Raw genomic sequence first — 12,052 nt, 5'->3', positions numbered from 1 at the left:
TTATCATTATGAATGCACTTTTGGTTTCTTGTTACAGCCTTATTTTAAAGTCAGTTTTTTTCTGAGTATTGCTACTTCAGCTTTTTTTCTGTTTATATTTGCATGGAATACCTTTTCCATCTCTTTATTTTGTTTGTGTGTCTTTCAATCTTAAGTGAATTTTTCATAAGCAGCATAGTGCACGTCTAGTTTTATTCAGTCACCCTATGTCTTTTGATTAGAGCATTTAGTCCATTCACATCTAAAATCATATTGATCAGTATGTACTCATTGTCATTTCAATAATCGATTTCTGATTGTTTAGGTCTCTGCTGCTTTTTTCTTGTAATTTGATGATTTTTTTATAGTTCTAATACAGGATTCTGGTTTGTGCTTACTATAACATTTGTATACAGTGAACTGTGGGTAGCAGCCTGTTTGACGCTGGTGGTCACTTAAGTTAGAATGCATTTTTAAAGCCGCATAATTTTAGTTATCCACATTTTGGTTTTTGATATATTTTGCATTGTGTGTGCATTTTCTTTTATTATTGTATTTACACATGATCTTACTCCTTTTGCATTTTAACTTTTACACTAGCTTTATAAATTGTTAATGTTTGCCTTTATTAGTGGGACTGTTTTCTTTCTTACATTTTCTTATTTTTAGTTTTGGCCATTTCTTTTTTGCTTAAAAAATGTCCACTTAACATTTATTTCGTGTAGTGCCTATTTCGTGGTGATAAAATCATTTAGCTTTTGTTTGTCTAAGAAAGTTAATAGTTTTATTTTTTTTTAATCTTCCATTAAAATGGGCATTCAATATTATATTAGGTACAGATGTACAGCACAGGGTTAGACAGTTGTATAACTTACGAAGTAACCCCCTCAAAAAGTCTAGTACCCCCTTGACATCATACATAGTTATTATAATATTGACAATATTCTTGTATAGGAAACTATCCCTCCTCCCATTCTGAATGATAACTTTGCTGACTAGTATATTTTTTGTTATAGGTTTTTTATTTCCTTTCATTATGCTGATAAATAGCAGATAGTCTTATGGGGGGATCCTTCAAAAATAACTAGCTCTTTTCCTCTTGATGCTCTTAAGATTCTCTATCTTTAACCTTTGGCATTTTAGTCTTGGGATGGGCCCCTTCGGTTCCATCTTGAGTCTGTGCCTTATAGACTTGGATGACTCTTCCTTTGTAGACTAGGGAGGTTTTCAGCCATTATGTTGTCAATACATTTCATCTCTCTCTCTCTCTCTCTCTCTCTCCCCCCCTCCCCTTTTCTGGGGTCCCTATTATACAGATGTTGGTATGCTTGAGGCTAATTCCCAGAGATCCCTTAAACTATCCTCATTTTTGTAAAGTTTTATTTTTTTATCTTTCTGCTGTTCTGATGGGGTGATTTCCACCACCTGGCCTCCACATCACTGATACACTCTTCTGCGACATCTGATCTGCTGGTCATCCCCATAGTGCTTTTTGTTTTAGTTATTGTATTCAGTAGTTCTGATTGTTGTAAAAAATATTTTTGGTATGTTTGTCGAAGTACTCAGTTTATTCGTCTCCCAAGTTTATTGAGTATCTTTATAACCATTGTTTTGAACACTTTTGTTTGCTTAATTTTTAATCATGGAAAATGTTATACATACACAAAAATGGAGCTAATAGAATAATGAAGACACGCTTGTTCCTGTCACTCAGCCACCACAGACTTGCTTTAGCTATACTCCCACTCACTCTTCTTCCTTGATGGATGTTATTTTTTTCTTTCTTTAAAATTATTGACCCTAGTACAGGTGTCCCCCATTTCACTCCTGATGGCCCCTTCCACCCAGGCCCCTCCCCCCCCTTCACCGCATCGCTTTCTGTGTCCATGGACTGTGCATATGTGATTGTCCCCTGCTTGTCTCCATGTTCTGTAGTTCATTTTCTGGAGAGGTTTCCTGTTCTTCTCTCTGGAACGTATTCCTTTGCCTCCTCTTTTTGCTGTCTCTGTGCTTGTTTCTGTGTATTAGGTGGGTTTGCTATGACTCCCAGTCTTGAAAGAGCAGCCTTACGTACACGGTGTCCTACAGGTGCCAGGGTGAGAGCCAGCTCCTACAGGGGTGTTCCGTGTGTGGGTCGCGTGGCCCTCCTGCTGTCATGGGCCATAATTGCTGCAGGCCTTGGTGGGTGGGTTTTCATTCAAGCCGACTCACTGAGGACAGGCTGCAGCTGCTGTGGGCGAGCTGGGGTGTGCAGGATGCCCCACGCAGCGGGAGCCACCTTCTGGGGCACCGTTGCCAGCCAAGGGTGCCCAATGGGTGTGTCAGATACGGTGGAGCCTTTTGGGAGGGACTCAAGGGTGGGCCAGATCTCTCTGCTGGGTGGGCCAGGCCTGGAGCCTCCTGGGACAAACTCCAGTGTGGGCAGGGGCTGCTTGCTAGGAGCCACGTGTGAGCCAGGGCCGGCCACCTGCTGCTCCAGGCTTGAGGTCACCATGCTGGCTGCCACTCGTTCGGGGCTCGGGGCCATTGCTGGGCGCTGCAGAGCGAGCTGAGGCCGGCCGGCTGGCTCGGGGACGCTCGGGGAGGGCAGCAGTGGGAGCTGAGGACGGCTGCCGCTTCTGTGTTTGGGGGCACTTGGGAGAGACTGAAGTTTCCTGCATCCTTTTAGGTGGGGATTTTCCCACTTGTTTTGTTACTGTAGTGTATCCGATCGGTTGGTTTCAAGGTGCTGAGCCATCCTTGCCTGGCTGGAACAGAGTCTTAACTGTTCGTGATGTACATCCTTTGAATGCATTGTTGATTTGGTTGGCTAGTTTTGTGGTTTTGTTTTTTTTTTTAATGATTTCCTATATTCATCAGAAATACTGGCATCTAATTTTTTTATTTGTAGTGTCTGTTTACTTTTAGCATTAGGATAATCCTGGCCTTAGAGAAATAGTTTAGATTCTTTTCTTGCAATAGTTTGAGACGGGTAGGTATTAATTCGTCCTTAAAGAGTTGGCAGTATCGCCTCTAAAGCTGTCTGGTCCTGGATTTTTTTGTTGTTGGGAGCCTTTGGTTACTGATTCAACTTTGTTACTAGTAATTTGATGTCACTTCTCTTTTGTTTCTATTTTATTTATTTGGGCTCTCTGGTTTTCTTAATGAGTCTGGCTTACATTTATCTGGCTTTGTCTTTTCAAAGAAGCAACTCCTAGTTTCATTTAACTTTTCTGATGTTTTTAGTTTCTATTTCATTTATTTCTGCTCTGATCTTTATTATTTCTTTTCCTTTCTTCTGACTTCGGGCTTTGTTTGTTCTTTTTTCTAGTTCCTTTAGGTGGGTGTAAAGTTAGATTGCTTTTGAAATTATTCTTGTTTCTTGGGGTAAGCCAGTATTGCTATAAACTTTCCTCTTAAACCAGCTTTTGCTATATCCTGTAGGTTGTGGGTCATTGTTTCCATTTTCATTTGTCTCAAGTTATTTTTTGATTTTCTATTTGAGTTCTTTATTGGCCCACTTGTGTTCTAGCATGTTCTTCTGTGTGTGTGTGTGTTTTTGGGGGAATGCAATTGGTGTCTAGTTTCGTACTCTTGTGGTCAGATAAGATGCTTGACATGATCTCAAGCTTCTTGAATTTATTGAGAGTTTATTTGTGGCCTAACATGTGGTCTGTTCTGGAGAAGGTTTCATGTGCACTTGATCTGTCATTTTTGTTAATAGCCATTGTGTGGGTGTAAAGTCTTATCTTGTGGATTTGATTTTCATCCCCTTAAATAATGATGGTGAGCATCTATTAATGTGGTCGTTGGCCATTTATGTATCTTATTTGGAGAAACGTCTGTTTAAGTACTTTGGCTATTACTTGTCTGCATTGCAGAATTGTATTTACCCTCAGCAGGGATCCTTATATCTGCATACAGCTTTGAACTACTGTATTGCATCTTTTCCCTTCAACTTCTCAGATGGCCTTTAGCATTTCTTACAGGGCAGGTCTAGTGATAATGAACTTCCTCAGCTTTAGTTTTTTGGGGAATGTCTTAATTCCATCTCCATTTTCAAGGGGCATTTTTGGTGGATACAAAAATCTTGGTTGGCAGGTTTTTGTTTTTGTTTTCTTCAGCCTTTTAAGTATATCATCCCACAGTGCCTTCTGGCGGTCAAGATTTTTGCTGAAAGAAGTCAGCTGATAGTCTCTTGAGGAGCTGGTACACGTGACACGTTGTTTCTGTCTTGCTGTTTTCAAAATTTGCTGTCTTTGCCTTTTGACAGGTTATAATGTGTCTTGGCATCATCTCTTTTGAACTTACTCTACCTAGAGTTTGTTGTGACTTTTGGATTTCTAGATTCATGTCTTTTATCCCAAGTGGCCAGTTTTTAGCTATTATTTCTTAAAATTATCTTTCCCTTCTTCCCTTGGGAACCCCATAATGCCTATATTAGTTTACTTGATGATGGCTTACAAGTCTTGTAAGCTCTGTTCCCTTTTCTTCAAACTTTTTTCTTTCTGCTCTTCAGACTTGATCAGTTCAATTGTTCTGTCTTCAAGTTGGCCAATTCTTTCTTTTGCCAAATCAAATCAGCTGTTGAACCCCTCTTGTAAAAATTTTTATTCATTTATTGTATTTTTCGGTTCCAGGGTTTGTTTGGCCCCTTATTATAAATTCTATCTCTCTGTTGATATTCCCTTTGTTCATGTATAATTTTCTTTATTTTTAGTTTTTTTGGTCTACTTTCCTTTAGCCACTTAAGCATATATAAGAGAGTTCCTTAAAGTGTTTATTGAGGAAGTCCAGTGTCTGTGCTTCTTCAGAGACAGTTTCTGCCAGTTTACTTTGTTCTTTTGACTTGACAGACAGTGCTGTCCTGTTTCTTTGTACACCTTGTGATTTTTTTTTTTTTGGTGGAAAATTAACATTTCAAAAAGCAGCCAGGTTTCCCAGTGTTCGTGGACTGTTGCTGTGCTCTGTCAGCCCTTCACATGTTAGCTGGGCGTGCTCCGAACTTAGGGATCAGTGAAGGAAATCATAAGGCCGCCTTGGAGCGTGTGTCTTGCTTATGCCTGTGTGTGACTTTAATTCCCCTGTATAATACACAGCTTCTTCTGAATGTCTTAACTTTCCAAAGAGTCTTACTTGGGGCTCTAGGTGGCCTGTAGTACGTCTCCCGTCACCCCCTGCCCCAGGCTGCTGCACGTCTACAGGAACCCTGCAGCTGTGGCGGCCGCTGGTCTGCGTCCGGGTCCACGTTAGGGAGGACCAGCCAGTCCTTCAGGCAGCCCCGACGGAGGTCACAGTGTGCCGATGAAATCTGTGTTCCTCCCTCTGCTCTGAGGGAGGGAATTGGGATCCGAGCTTTCCCATCTTCTCCAGATCAAGACCACCCCTGGCCAAGGAGGTGGTGGGGCGGGGGGATGAAAAAGCCGTGAAGCCGCCTGCCATTTTGAATGTGGTTTTTTCCTTGATTAGTCATTGGCTTGGTTGTTGTAGACTTTTGTCTGATTTCAGAGTTTCTGCAAGACTGTTTTAGCCGATTTCTGGTTCTTTTCTAGTCTCTGTAGGAGAACAGCGGTTTAGACTCCCTAGTCCACTATTTGCCAATGTCACTGTTCTGTAGTCACGTCTCAAAATACTGATACTTGTTTAGTTGCCCTGATGTGGTTTATCTTGGTAAATATTCCATGTGCACTTGAAAAATCATGTGTATAACGTCACTTTAGTCAAGGTGGTTGATGGTATTATTCAAGCCTTCTATAACCCTGCTGATTTCTTATCTTAGAAATCACCATTACGGCACTTAACTTTACTAATAAAAGTACCACTGTTGCCCTAAATGTAAGCAATGGATAAGGCCTTAGGACGCGAGGGCGCTACCAGCGCTTGTGGTTTGCGCAGTAGGGCTCGGAAAAGCGTTAGCCCAGGAGGGAGAGCAAACACGAGGGGTCTGCGGCCGCAGGAGGGCGTGCTGGGCTGAGGGAGGGCCCGGGGCCTCTCAGGAATACAGCGTTTAGACCCGGCAGGCTGGGGGTGGGTGGCAGAGCAGGGGCACCGGTGGTTTGCGTGCTGCTGGGGTAACACGCAAAGGACAGTTGTTGGAAGCGAACAAAACCCTAGCCAGTAGGTCTTCGTTTTCAGAGCATCATGTTACCAGCACTGAACTCCTGGTGGGACAGAGGCAGCAGCTTATTTCCAGTGTAAACGGGGCTATGGCGTGAGGCTGACCCCAGCCCCACGCCGAGGGCTCCGGGCCGCACTGTGCCGCCCTGTCTGAGGCCGTACATCCAGGCAGGGCCACAGTTCTTGAGTTCAGCATCCAGGGACAGCTGGGCAATACCCTCAGCAAGGGTGTGCTCACGTGTGACTTCTCTTCTGCCTCCCACCCCTGCCTTCCTTATGTCTGAGGTCTCGTCTTGGCATGAAGCTCTTAGGGACCACGAATAAGGAAGAGGCCCGTGGCCCAGTGGCTCAGTGGGTTGGAGCATCATCTTGTACACTGAAGGGCTGTGGGTCCGATCCGCAGTCTGGGCACATACCCGGGTTGTGGGTTTGATCGCCAGGAGGGGCACACACGAGAAGCAACCGATCGATGTTTTTCTCTCTCCCTCTCCCTCCCTCCCTTCCTCTCTCTCTCTCTTGGATCAGTAAGCATATCCTCGGTTGAGGATTTTTTTTTTTTTTTCAAAGGCCCAACTTCAACCAACTGACCAGCTCCACCATTGAGGTCCATACAGTAAAACTACAAAGTAGCCTACATAAAAGTTCTGTTAGATTGTATTTCTAAATCTCATGTCTCTGTTAATAAACTTACTAAAACTTACCCATTACCACGTGCTGCGGAGCTAGAGGGAACCAAATGGAAGAAACCTCCCATGGCTGAAGAGTAAGCACACAGACCTTTTGGCCCCACTCCTGCTGATTCAGGTCCTGTCACGCAGAAGCAGGGTGGGGTAGCCTTCAAGCCCCCTTCCTGGAGGAAGAGGGATGCTTGTCAGGTGAAGCCGGGGGCCTGCAGTAACCAGGCCACCAAACAAGCCTCCCAGGACTTCTGTCCGTGAGGGGAGCCGTTTGCCCCAGAGCGGGTACCCTGGTGACCACAGAATTCCTCAGCAACACTGGAGCCAGAATAGAACCTCTGGTCACAGTGCCCACGTGACAGCAACCGCCTCCCAAGTCTGCCCCCAACAGCGGCCACCAACTCCCTGGCGGGCACAGAAAGGTCAGCTGCCCAGGGCCAGCCAGGCATCTCGTGGGGAAGCCTCCACCCGAGTGACCGTCAGGGCAGGATGGACGGCGCTGGCAGCGCAGGAAGCAGCCGCTGTCCCATGTTTGCTCGGAATAGGAAGTTTCTGGGGAGAGAGCGGTCCTACTTGGTTCTGTCCTTCAACTGGAAAGAAGAGAACCTGCTGAAGAAGAAACTCGGTTTTCGGGAGTCCATGAAGAAATACGAAGCTAACGCCTGGCTCACGGAGCAGAAAGCCTTTTATAAACGATGCCACTCCCGGCTCCAGAGACTAGAGCTGGCGCCCGCCCAGTTGCTAGACAACAAGGATCAGGTCCGATGTCTCACCTCCAAGAACACGTGGTCCAACTACCCCAGCACCTTGGACGAGAGTGAGGCGGCCGTGAGGGCGATAGTGGGGGCCAGGGCCAGGAGGGAGAGCAGGGCTCTGCCCGGAGTCAGCCCAGGCAGGAGCGGACCCCCCGCCCCCGGCGCTCCGCAGGGGCCCAGGCAGCTGCCAGGGTGACCTCGAAGCCAGACCCGGAGAAAGCAAGGTGGGAGACAGCTGTGACTATAAGGGGGTCTCCTTCCAGAGGGGAGCACAGGCCAGAGCCAGGAGCCCAGCCCCGAAAGCTTCCTGTGGAGAGCAGGCCCGCGGGCACCGCCCAGCGTCCCCTCCACCGTGCAGACGGTGGCAGGAGAGCAGAAGGCACATTTCTGTAGTACACAGCCTGTGGGGCAGGTGTGTGGGGCACCCCAGGAAGAGAAGGCCTAGGCCCTGGCATGGCTCCCATGGTCCCCAGGAGGTGCAGGCGGCCCCCGGGCTCCTGACCCAGAGGCAGGAGGTCCCCATGCACGAAGGAGCGAGGTGTCCAGGGGACAGAACCCAGAGCTTAGCTCGGCCCACATGGCTCCTCTTTCAGGGTGCCACTTCCCAGGGCGCCTTGCGGAAGGCAGGTGAGGGGGTGCCGCCTGCGCCAGGAGGCACTGTGCCCGGGGCCGGAAGCGGGCAGCGTCCTTCTTGAAGAGCCCGGACAAGAACCGCAAAGCCAGCCCGTCACCAAGAACGCCTGCTTTCTACAGCCCCTCCCCTTCCCACCGTTTGTCACTCAGCGATGACTTCTTCCACTTCCAGCAGGAAAGGCCAACCCCCGAGCACCGGGAGGGAGCAGTCTCCTCCTCCTGCAAACCCGCGGCGCTCGGGGCCGGGGCAGGCAGACCTGGGGACACACTGGAGCCCAGGCGCGACAGGCACCTGACCACACACCTCAGAGGGACCCGGTCCTGGGTCGCTTTCGGCCGGCATGGCGCTCACTGCAGAGGGGGTGAAGGATGGGACTTTGGGGGACATGAGCAAGTCTGTTTCCTCAGTGGCCGGGGGAGGGAAGGCGAGGGGAGCCTGGCTCTGGTTTCCTACCCTTTCTACCATAAAAACGAACAGATGAAAACTGGTTGCCTTGGGAATGAGAAGGGGTCTCACTCTCCCCTGCCCCGCCCCTAGGGGAGCCTCCTGACTCACCTACGTTCAGCCTAGGACAGCGCCCAGGGCGGCCCGCTGAGAGCCCCACGCGGAGGCAGGGGCCCCGCTTCCTAGCTGCGTCTGTACACATTTCTGTGTGCGCAGTGGCCGGGGTGATCTCGGCACAGTGCTTCACGTCGGGGACCTGATGGTTCAGGCCGTCTTCCCCCCAGACTTCCACAGAACTTAGGTTGACTTGTCACAAGAGAGCATTTTTGTTATTGTTGCTGTTTTTCTTTTTTAATTGAATCTAATGGGGTGACATTGATTAATAAAACTACAGGTTTCAGGGGTACGGTTCTGTATCATGTCATCTGTATGTTGTATTGTGGGTTCACTGCCCCAAGTCAGGTCTCCTTCCTTGCGTCTACCTCCCCGCACCCCCTCCCCCCCGGGAATCACTCTGCTTTGGGTCTGTGAGGGTTTTTCATTGCTTAGTCCCTTCCCCTTTGTCACCCAACCACACCCCCTCTCTCCTCTGACAGCTGTCAGGCTGCTCCCTGCGTCGGTGCATTTGTTTTGTTCATTAGGTTGCACATATGAGTGAAATCATATGATATTTGTTTTTCTCTAACTGGTTTCTCTTAGCATAATACTCTCCACAGTCATCCATGCTGTTGCAAAAGTTAAGATTTTATTCTTTTTTACAGCCAAGTAATATTCCACTGTGTAAACGTCCCATAGCTGTTTTAGCCACTCATCTGTTGGTGGGCACTGAACCCTCAGTGCGGTGTGGGCAGGAGCGCTTGTAAGCCACCCGTCACGGAGTGGGCAAACGGGTTGAAAGAGTCTTCTACAAAAATCCACTGAAGCCGAACGCAGCCTCTCACAACCACGCCTGCTGGTACCTGATACGGATGGGCTCCTGGGACACTCACCTGGCGGGGGCGTCTGTGCTGCAGGGGGCTGCCCTCCGCAAGGTAATCCCAGGGTTTTCTGCCGCCGCCGCCCTCCCACTGTGTGTGTCTGTTTTTATGCAAGTACTGCGCCCTTTTGGTCACCGTGGCCTTGTGGTACAGTTTGAGATCAGGTAGCATGATTCCTCCCACTGCATTCTTCTTCCTCAGCACTGCTGTGTCCGCTCAGGGTCTTTTGTGGTTCCATATACATTTTTGGAATAGTCTAGTTCTGTGAAATACACCATTGGTACCTTGATAGGAGTTGTGTTGGCTCTGTAGATTGCTTTGGGTAGTCGTTGGCAGCCGTCCGTCTCGAGAGACGATGGTGTAGCTTCTTAAGAGTCTATCTGCACCGCCGAGAATGGCTGTGCAGTCCGACTCGGGAGTGACACGGTATCTGTCTCCTCCCGTGTTGAATCGACATCTTGCGATGACGCTGGAGTGTCCTCTCCAGTGAAGCTGAAGCTACAGAGCCTGGGCAGGGTGATATGGAGGGTCTGCTGTTGCCCATGCAGCAGACCCCCCTCTCTTCGCAGCTGAAGGGTCCAAGGGAAAGACGGAGTCAATACAGCTTGGCTTCAGGTGCGCCGCAGGAGTTGCCGGTGTTGACTACAACGTCAAACCGCCTTAGGGACTCCGGCTCCGGATTTTCTGTCGGGGTTTACTCCCTTAGCCTTTCCCCTGAAGAGGTATGCCGCAAGGCAGCGGAGGTTTTTTGGAGTCAGAGTTTTCCTTCTCTGATGTGCCCTGACTGGAAGATCGAACCAGCGACACTTAGCTCGCAGGCCGACGCTCAATCCACTGAGCCAAACCAGCCAGGGCTCGTTTTTCTGTCTAGTCACTGGTTATCTTAATAGCTTCGTTATTGCTCATCCTTTAAAAAAAGCTTTTTCTTATCGTAGAATGTAGGTTTGATTTCCGAGTCTCCTGGGGAGGCAGGGTGGAGTAGGAGGAAGATAAGGTGCCCGGGCAGTGTCCTCGCTCTTGACTCTGGGCCAGTCTTTTCCTTCTGTGGGTCTGTTACCTCATCACAGACTACTTGATTGCAAAACCCTTTGCCCACACACTATGCACGGGACTCCACATCAGGTCTGCTGCACCCCACACTGCAATGTTCCTTAGAACCAGGCTGCCACCCCAAGATAAACAGAGGCATACAGCCAGTGGGGCTTTTATGGGGAGGCTTGAGCACAGGGCAAGGAACTTTGTCTTCATTTGAGTGAGGTCATTGCCAGGCAGTGGTGGAGGGTCTGAAGACAGATCCTTCTTTTGGAAGTGTTACTGGTGGTGCTGGAAGCAAAATTGGACCTCGGCTCTTGGTTTCAGTGAAGAATCCTGAGCCAAGAACTCAGATGATAAGAGAAAGTTTATTTAGAAAGTTACAAAGGTAGTAGAAGTGAGCCAGCTGGGTTGCACAGGCTCAGGAAACAAGTTACAGAAGCAAAAGAAGGGCCCTTGGAGCTTAGGAGAGGGAAAGGCAAAGGTACGGTACCTGAGGGGTGTGAGAAAGGCTCACAGTAAAACACCAGGACACAGGACTTCAGCAGCTAAGTGAGTATGGGTAGTATGCACATTTTAATGATGTTAATTCTTCATATCCATGATCACGGTATGTGCTTCCACTTACCTATATCTTTTCATTTCATTTTTCAGTGTCTCAATTTTCCAGGTATAGGTCTTTTACATCCTTGGTTAAGTTTATTCCTAAGTATTTTTTTATTCAATTGAAAATGGGATTATTTTCTTAGTTTCCCTTTCTGATAGTTCATTATTGGGGTATAGAAATGCAACTGATTTTTGGATATTTATTTTGTATTCTGCTACTTCACTGAATTTATTTATCGCTTCTAGTAGTTTTCTGGTAGAACCTTCAGGGTCTTCTATCATGTCACCTGAAAATACAGTTTTACTTGTTCCTTTCCAGGGTGGATGCCTTTTATTTCTTTTTCTTGTCTGATTGCTGGGGCTAGGACTCCCAGGTCAGTGTTGACTAAGAGGTGAAAGTGAGAAGCAGATTTTGGATGCCTGCCCTTGAGCAAAATAAAACCCCTTCAGGCTTGTTCCAACAGGGCTCAGTTAACATTTCCAACTTTTTTCTGAAGGCAGTTAAAATCTTTTTATTATTAACTAGATGGTCATGCAAATTTATATGTGACACTTTTACATTAAAATGAGAACCAGTAAGGCTCTCTTTAAGTATTATTGGTGTTGGTCCTAAATATCGAAGTTACTCATTGACAGCAAAAGGATCCTACGTAGAGCTCATATTCCAAAGCCCGTGGCAGGACAGGTGTGGGTTCGATGCCACCTGTGACGTCAGGTGCCAGACATGAGGCGCCGTCCACGGGGTGTTCTGCTTTGTCCCCCCCTTTATATGGGTTCGGTGTGAATTGTATTATTTTCCTCTGCGGGTCACTTGCGTGGAAGCATGGAAAGGCGCTGTGACAGGAAGCAGAA

Source organism: Furipterus horrens, unplaced genomic scaffold (assembly GCF_987537825.1).
Source record: "Furipterus horrens unplaced genomic scaffold, mFurHor1.1.pri manual_scaffold_16, whole genome shotgun sequence".
Taxonomy (NCBI): domain Eukaryota; kingdom Metazoa; phylum Chordata; class Mammalia; order Chiroptera; family Furipteridae; genus Furipterus; species Furipterus horrens.
The sequence above is the reverse complement of the archived record's forward strand: the minus strand, read 5'-3'. Positions refer to the sequence as shown.